The sequence below is a fragment of the Lemur catta genome, chromosome 16 (assembly GCF_020740605.2).
Source record: "Lemur catta isolate mLemCat1 chromosome 16, mLemCat1.pri, whole genome shotgun sequence".
Lineage (NCBI taxonomy): Eukaryota > Metazoa > Chordata > Mammalia > Primates > Lemuridae > Lemur > Lemur catta.
In genome coordinates, this window is record NC_059143.1 from 15097535 (window position 1) to 15105345 (window position 7811).

Consider the following 7811-nt stretch of genomic DNA (forward strand, 5'->3'; position numbering starts at 1 on the left):
AGTGAGACCCTGTCTCTGCAAAAAAGAAAAGAAAAAACATCTTGGCACACTCAAAATTTATTGTGAAGCAGCATGAATTTAAAGTAATCTATAGTCAAAAGGAAGGGATTCAAAGGTACAAAACATTTCCTAATGTTTCAGAAGAATTGTCATTGAGTTGCATTTGGATTCCCTCTCTCTACCCCCTCACCTTACCACATTTTTATTATTCTAAGATTGTTAGCTTTGTTATGCAAAACACACACAACTTACCAGATGGTGCTATTCTAATAGTGTTTGTCCACATAATTTAACATTCTTACTGCTTATACTATATACATATTTAATTTTGTTGGGAGCAAGAAGGTTTTCAAGAGAAGATAATTTTGTATTAGTATAGGAATATTACATTATACAAGTGTTTAGTTTAGCTGGCCAAAATATGCTTAAAATATTTGTAACTTTAAACATTGCAAATTGACCAGCTAACTACTAAGGCATAAATTTAATTGATAAAGTTGGAAATAACTTTCTTAAATTTATATTTTTGATGGCTTTAGCCTGTAAGAGCATTTTAGCATATTGAAATGCATGCTGCTTAAGGTTTGTCCAGTTCAAATTTCAAAGTTTGCTGGGTCATTTTCACATGGTAGAAACATACTGCCAAGTTATGTGTTGGCCAGTTGCCTTTCTTTGATTATTCTGAACTCTGGACCCTTTTTGGAGTAGAAAGAATTGTTAAATTTATGAACTAAGAGAATTAGGGAGGAGGTTAGATAGGGTCAGGACAGTGAGGTTGTTTCAGATAGGAAAGATAAAGATCATGTAGATTCCATTAAAGCATTAGTGGAGAGAATATATTTAATTAAGTAATAAAAAGGGTCTTTCAGCCAATCATTTCTTAGTGTAGTTTAATAATTGCTTTGTAAATTATAGGCTTTAATGCAGCTTGCTTTTTTTTAATCCAAAAGGAAAAACACTTATCCTCTCTGAGTGTCTGAAATGTTTTACAGTAGAAATTTGTGTAAAAATTGAATTTGAGGATAGACATTTTTTGCATTTTTATTATGGTAGAAAACACATAACATAAAATTTACCATCTTAACTGTTTCTCAGTGTACAGTTCAGTAGTGTTAAGTACTTTCACATGGTTGTGAAACAGATCCCCAGAACTTGTTCATCTTACAAATCTGAAACTCTATACCCAATACCCCTTTTCCTCCTCCCCCAGTGGAATAGAATTTTTGACTGTGTGTAAATCAGGAAACACCTGAATATTTAGTAGGTTCTTTGTGTTTGCAAGATCTAAAATCACGGTAAACATCAAGTTCTTAGAGTTTAGGGGAGGGGCAGCATTTCTCTCTCTCTTCTTCCAATTGTTAACAATCATAATTGAGTAGGTTTAAAATGTCTGTTAATTGGAAGAGTTTGTTATTTGGAACCAGAGAAGAGAGATACATTTTAAGTATTAGAATTAGGTTAGCTTTGAATTTGTACTAAATTGGAAAGGTAATAGATTTTCACAAATTATGTGTGCCTTGTTGAAAATGTCATTTGTCTTTACATCTACTTGTAAAAGTTTCAAAATATGTTTTTCTCTCCAAAAGGCAACCTAATTTCATTTGCCTGAATATTATGATAGGAATGCTTACTGATATTACTTGATAATCATATAGCCTTGGAACTTTAACATATATATATATATAACTATAGCAGTATTAATAATTATAGTTGTATTTCTTTATAACATTAAATTTGAGGAAATTTTAATGCTGTCTCATGTGTACATTGCTTTACTACAGTGAGGGGGCAAATCCTTTATATTGAGCTCGATTTAGTGATATGTAGTAGTGAGTGAAACTACAGTATAAAAATAGGAACTAGATAGTGGAGCTGATGAATTAAAACTGTAAGTTGCTACATTGGCATTTTCTACCTCCTTTTCTGTCAGAGTATTACTTTTTCCAGCATTTATTCCTATTTGTGAGTAAAGAGGAAATGGGAACCTGAGGTTAAAATTGAGATTTTTTTGTTGTTGAGAATTTAAGCAGTACGTACAGAAGGGATTTGTCATATTAATTTGGTGCCTAAATCCGTAACTACAAGTTATAATTGACATGTACAAATTGTCTAAGAAAAATAATATTGCTGAATATTTTACTTTTCATGTATAGTCCACTTGATTTTGTTTCATAAACATGACTTCTTCCCTCCAAAAAGCAAAATGGTCTTGTAATTTTTTTTTTATAAAATAAACAAACATGTGCCATTATGTCTGAGATCTATAATTTCAGGAAGCTATTGAAAGTTCTGACTCAGGGCTTTTTAACAGTCTAAGCAATTGTTAATTATATTTTGGAAACTCCATCTACATAATTCTTCAGTGCCTTGAAAGAATTATTAACTTGGCAACACTATTAAAACTTTTTAGAAGGTGGTCTTTAGTGCACGTGTATCATTATACACACGGTTTTATGTCATATTGCTTAGCTTATGTAATAGCGATACTGCATGTGTGCTGGGTTTGGGTAATTCTTTAAAGGAAGTTTTCTAGATTTGCACTTGTTTGTTTTTAAGAAACTGATTATTTATGACCATGACACTGTTACCAGAAAAATAATTCCATGTTAAGTCATTATGCAAAGTCATCTATAAGTAGCATCTGAAAAGAGGAGATAGAGCTCACACAGTTTGCTATTTTAGTATGAAAGGAGGATCTGTTTGGGAAATACAGATTGTCTTCCAGTCAAATGAGGGGGGGAAGACCTTTTGTTGCAATGATTCAATTAAAAAAATTTTTTGAAGGAAGTCATGAATTGCATGTCATTCTTAATGCTAGTCTTACAGACTAAATCCATAAAATTGTGGGTTTTTTTTTTTTTTGTTAAATTCAGTGCTTGTGTCATTCTCATGCAATATATTCAATGAAAGAAAGCAATTTAATTGACTCAGCAGTGTTTTGCTTTGTATTTTTTCTAGTTTTTTAGCTTTCAGTGTTGGTTTAAATTTAAAGTCCTGTTTGTGAATATAGTTTATGGCAAATGATTCTTATTAGCTTGTGTTAAAAATGCTTAGTAAGAGTTAAGCTTTTAAAAATAAATGGAAACATTTACCATTAATAAAATCTATGGTGTAATATCATAATATGCTTTTCTCTGATCTTTTGAAAACTATTCCTTAGAGTAGTATACATGAATTTTGATTTTCAAGGCATTTAAAAACAAATCTCAGTACATCAAAAAACCTATTATTGTTTATTGTTGGAAAGGAAGTTACCATGTCTTTTAGAAACAAGGACTTAACATCTCCAATGCAGTATAAGAAATAAGCATCCACATCTAGAAGGCTCTCATTGCGATTGTTTACATTTAAGGTACCTCTATCTACAGAGCCAAAGAAGCTTTTCATATTTTAACACCTCATACTCTTTCAGGATTAAAATATATCGTGAAAATAGTCTGAGTTAGGATATACTTTAGAAAGTAACCAGTCAGGAAGACTAAACTTTTTCTATAAAAACCATATTCCTCTTCACAACTCAGATGTAGACTTCATTTTCAAGAAGTAGACTTCCCCCCTCCGCCAGCTGACACCTTGATTTCAAGAGGTAGACATTTTAAAGCAGTGATTTCTTTGGCTTCTTTAATGTTTTGTGACTAAATCAGTAATTGAATGGGGCTTATATTATTTTTTGAAGCATTTATTTGTGACATTGAGAGGTTGTCTAGTTCCAATTCAAAAGATTATATATGTTCTGAGATGTTTCAGAGGAAAACCATTTGAAATAAAATCTTCTATGTACTGAAAAAAGCATATGTTCTCCAATTTTAAAATTGTGAATTTATTTTGGGTAACCTCTAATCTATATATTTTTTGGTTTATTTCTGTTGCTGTATAATTAGATATGACAATATTTTTTATTAAATTGGAACTGTATAGGTTTTAAAAATAAAGACATTTTAGAAAATCTGTCTTATATTTTTTTATCATTGACAGTTATTCATCCTTCACAGAGATTAAAATTATTTGATAGTCTTCTAGCACAGCATTTTCTAAATGCATTGGCAGTGAAAATGTTTAAAGGGTACATTACATTGCAGAGCAGTGATAGGACTTTATAATAATAAGTGCATGGATTAAAACACCAAAAATCTCTCAGATAAATTAATTGCTGAAGAATGATCATTTGGCTAATTGTTTTTTTTAACAAGACTCTTTTTATAAACTCATTAAGAACAAAAAAGTGACAAACATAATATGAAGGTATAAGACTAGACCTGAAACAGAGACCCATCAGTCACCGAGTGGATTACATGTGAATCAGACTGTCGGGCAGCGCTGCTTTTGCATGGTGCTCTGATTAGATGTAAAGATGAAATGCATTCATACTGTAGGTGCCCCTTCGTGCCAGATCCTCGCATTCACAGATGCGGCAACTTTCTGAAAGGCAGATTTTCAAGACAATATATTCATTATTTTTCATCTATTTAAGAGTATTGCCCTCCCTTCCTCTCTCCTTTCTTTCCACAAAACACCAATTAATATCTTGAGCGCAACATTGACAAACAGTTTGGGAAATGCATTTATAGGTGAGATTAACTCTTAATAGGGAAGTGGAGAAACAACGAGAGAGCATTTGCCTGTTAACCATGGTCAGAGGGCAAACCACTGCTCCAAATATTACATACACAGGTAGGTGGGTATAAAACATCACAGCTTACTGGAGCAGACGCCGAGGAGCAAGAACTACTGCTGGAACCAGTGTCAGGGTAGGAAAACCTAAACTGTAATTGATGAATTATTAGGGCATCAGTGTGGACAAATTGAGAATTAAAAACTCAAGGTGAGGAGAGGCACACTTTGGTGAGTTTTACCTCTAGGAGGCCTAACAAATTCTCAGAGTGAAGATCAGAAAAAAATCCCCTGTTGCTTCTGGCAGAAGGAGGGGGAAAGTAGCCATTTTGAAATATGCTTAGAGTTCTCCATTCTCCTTAACAAGGCCTGTCCTCAAGGGAAACAACTTTACCAGAGCTTAACTGACAAAATACCTAATTCCAGCCCTTTCTAGGCTTCTATTTGAGGAAAGACAGATGCCCAACTCCAGCCCCCTGTAGCCCTCCTTGCTCACTTAACGAGGGCTGGGAGAGGACTAAGGAGCACGTGTGAAGGTCACAGCTTAGGAACACAGGCTCACTGAAAGACCAAGACGTAATCATATGACTATAGAACACTTCCCCGTGCCATCTTGCCACCACATAGATGGTACCACTGCTCGTGCATAATAATGGGATTTCAACTGAACAGCATGTCTCAGGTGTTATTTAGTAAAAAGTCTCTAGGGAAACCCAAAGGCAATACAGGAAACAAAAACAAGGATACCTGAGGAAATTTTAGTTTTTGACTCAGCCACAGCAAAGGGTATAAACAAAGCCTAACTCCTAAGAAGATAAACAAAACTTCTCAAAGGCTTATTTACATCAGTTCTTTTTACCCAGTACATTATGTCAAGCTTTCAACAAAAATTACAAGGCATACTAAAAGATTAAACAAACAAACAAACAAAATAGCTTGAAGAGACATACAGAGCATGAGCACCAGACTCAGATATATGGCAGAGATTTTGGAATTATCAGACCTGGACATTTTTTCTACTTTTTTTTTTTTTTGGTTTGTTTTTATTTTTTATGGAAACCTGGTTCTTCTGAATCAGACCAGGAATTTAAAACAACTATGATTAATTTGCTATGGGCTGTAATGGAAAAAGTAGACAACTGTGCTGGCTCATGCCTGTAATACTAGCACTCTGGGAGGCTGAGGCGGGTGGATCATTTAAGCTCAGGAGTTTGAGACCAGCCTGAGCAAGAGTGAGACCCTGTCTCTACTAAAAATAGAAAGAAATGATCTGAACAGCTAAAAATATATAGAAAAAATTAGCCAGGCATGATGGCGCATGCCTGTAGTCCCAGGTACTTGGGAGGCAGAGGCAGGAGGATTGCTTTAGCCCAGGAGTTTGAGGTTGCTATGAGCTAGGCTGACGCCAGAGCACACTAGCCTGGGCAACAGAGTGAGACTCTGTCTAGAAAAAAAAAAAAAAAAAAAATTATGGCAGCTTGGATGATGGTGGTAGCAGTGGAGTTGGAAAGCAGTGAATGCATTCAGGGTATGTTTTTTCAGTGGAGTAGATAAGACTTGCTGATGAATTAGATGGACAGAGTATAAGGAGGAATCAATGATGACTTGAGCAACTGGGTAAACGATGGTGTCACTTACTAAAATAGTGAATGAGAGAGGAATACGTTTGGAGAAGTGGTTGAAGAGGATAGGGAAGAAAATAACCATGAATTCTATTTGGTTATATTTGGTTTGAGATGCCTCTTATTTTCCAAATGATCCAAGTAGGAGATGGATTTCAGATCCTGAAATTCAGAGGAGATATCTGGACAAATATGTTTAGAAGTCACTTTGGGGCCAGGCATGGTGGCTCATGTCTGTAATCCTAGCATGCTGGGAGGCAGAGGGGGGAGAATTGCTTGAGGTCGGAAGTTTGAGACCAGCCTGAGCAACAGCAAGACCCTACCTCTACTAAAAATAGAAAATACTAGCTGGGCAACTAAAAATAGAAAAACTTATCTGGGTGTGGTGGCACGTGCCTGTAGTCCCAGCTACTTGGGAGGCAGAGGCAGGAGGATTGCTTTAGCCCAGGAGTTTGAGGTTGCTGTGAGCTAGGCTGTCACCATGGCACTCTAGCCCAGGCAACAGAGTGAGACTCTGTCTCAAAAAAAAAAAAAAAAAAAAAAAAAAGTCACTTTGGTACAACCAGGAGTCATCCAGGTTTTGAGGCATTTGAAACATACAGTTTTGGGAGCCTCCTTGAAAAACATAAATTACGAATATAAATTTAATACAAAAATAAACATTTAGAATGAGAAAACTAACCACAAAATAATTACATAAACCTTAGAAATTAAGGTTCTTTCTTCTGAAATCTGTTTAGGCAATTGACCAGAAATGCTTTCTAATTGCCACTTGGCTAACCATCCCTCCCTAGAACATTCTGCCAGCAGCTCACTGGAGCTGCTCACTACTCACAGGAGCCTACACAGGTGAGGATCCCTGAAGCTTAATATTCATTAATGTCATGATAATCTTGTAAATCTTCCTCTGTCTACAATTATTTTGGAAAACAACTTTGCATTATATATTAAAGTTGGAGATATGACTACCCTAAGACTCAAAAATTTCATTCTTAGATATCTAACAGAAGTAAGTATACATGTGTACCAGGAGGCATGTACAAGAACTTTATAGCAGCATTATTTGTAATAGCCAAATATTTACAATAAAACAACTCAAATATCCCTCAGCAATTAAATACCTTTAAATGATTGTAAACTCATATAATGGAATACTAATCAACAATGAAAATGAATGAATTACAGTGATATGTCTCAGAAGAAGAGAAAGGAGCAAAAAGAAAAAAATATTTGATGACAATATTAATCTACACATACAATAATATCTATGTAATAATTCAAGGAGAATAAACTCAAAAGAGATGCACATCTAGACACATAATTAAACTATTGAAAGCCAAAGAAAAGAGAGAATCTTGAAAACAGGAAGACAGACATTACATATCATCTGCAAGGGACTCTTACTAAGATTAACAGCTGATTTCTCATCAGAAACCATGGGGGCCAGAAGGCAGTAGGATGATAAAGTATTGAAAGGGGGGAAAACAAACAAACAAACAAACAAACAAACAAACAAACAAAAAAAAAAAAAAACCCCTGTCAACCAAGAATGCTGTATCCAGCAAAACTATGCTTCAA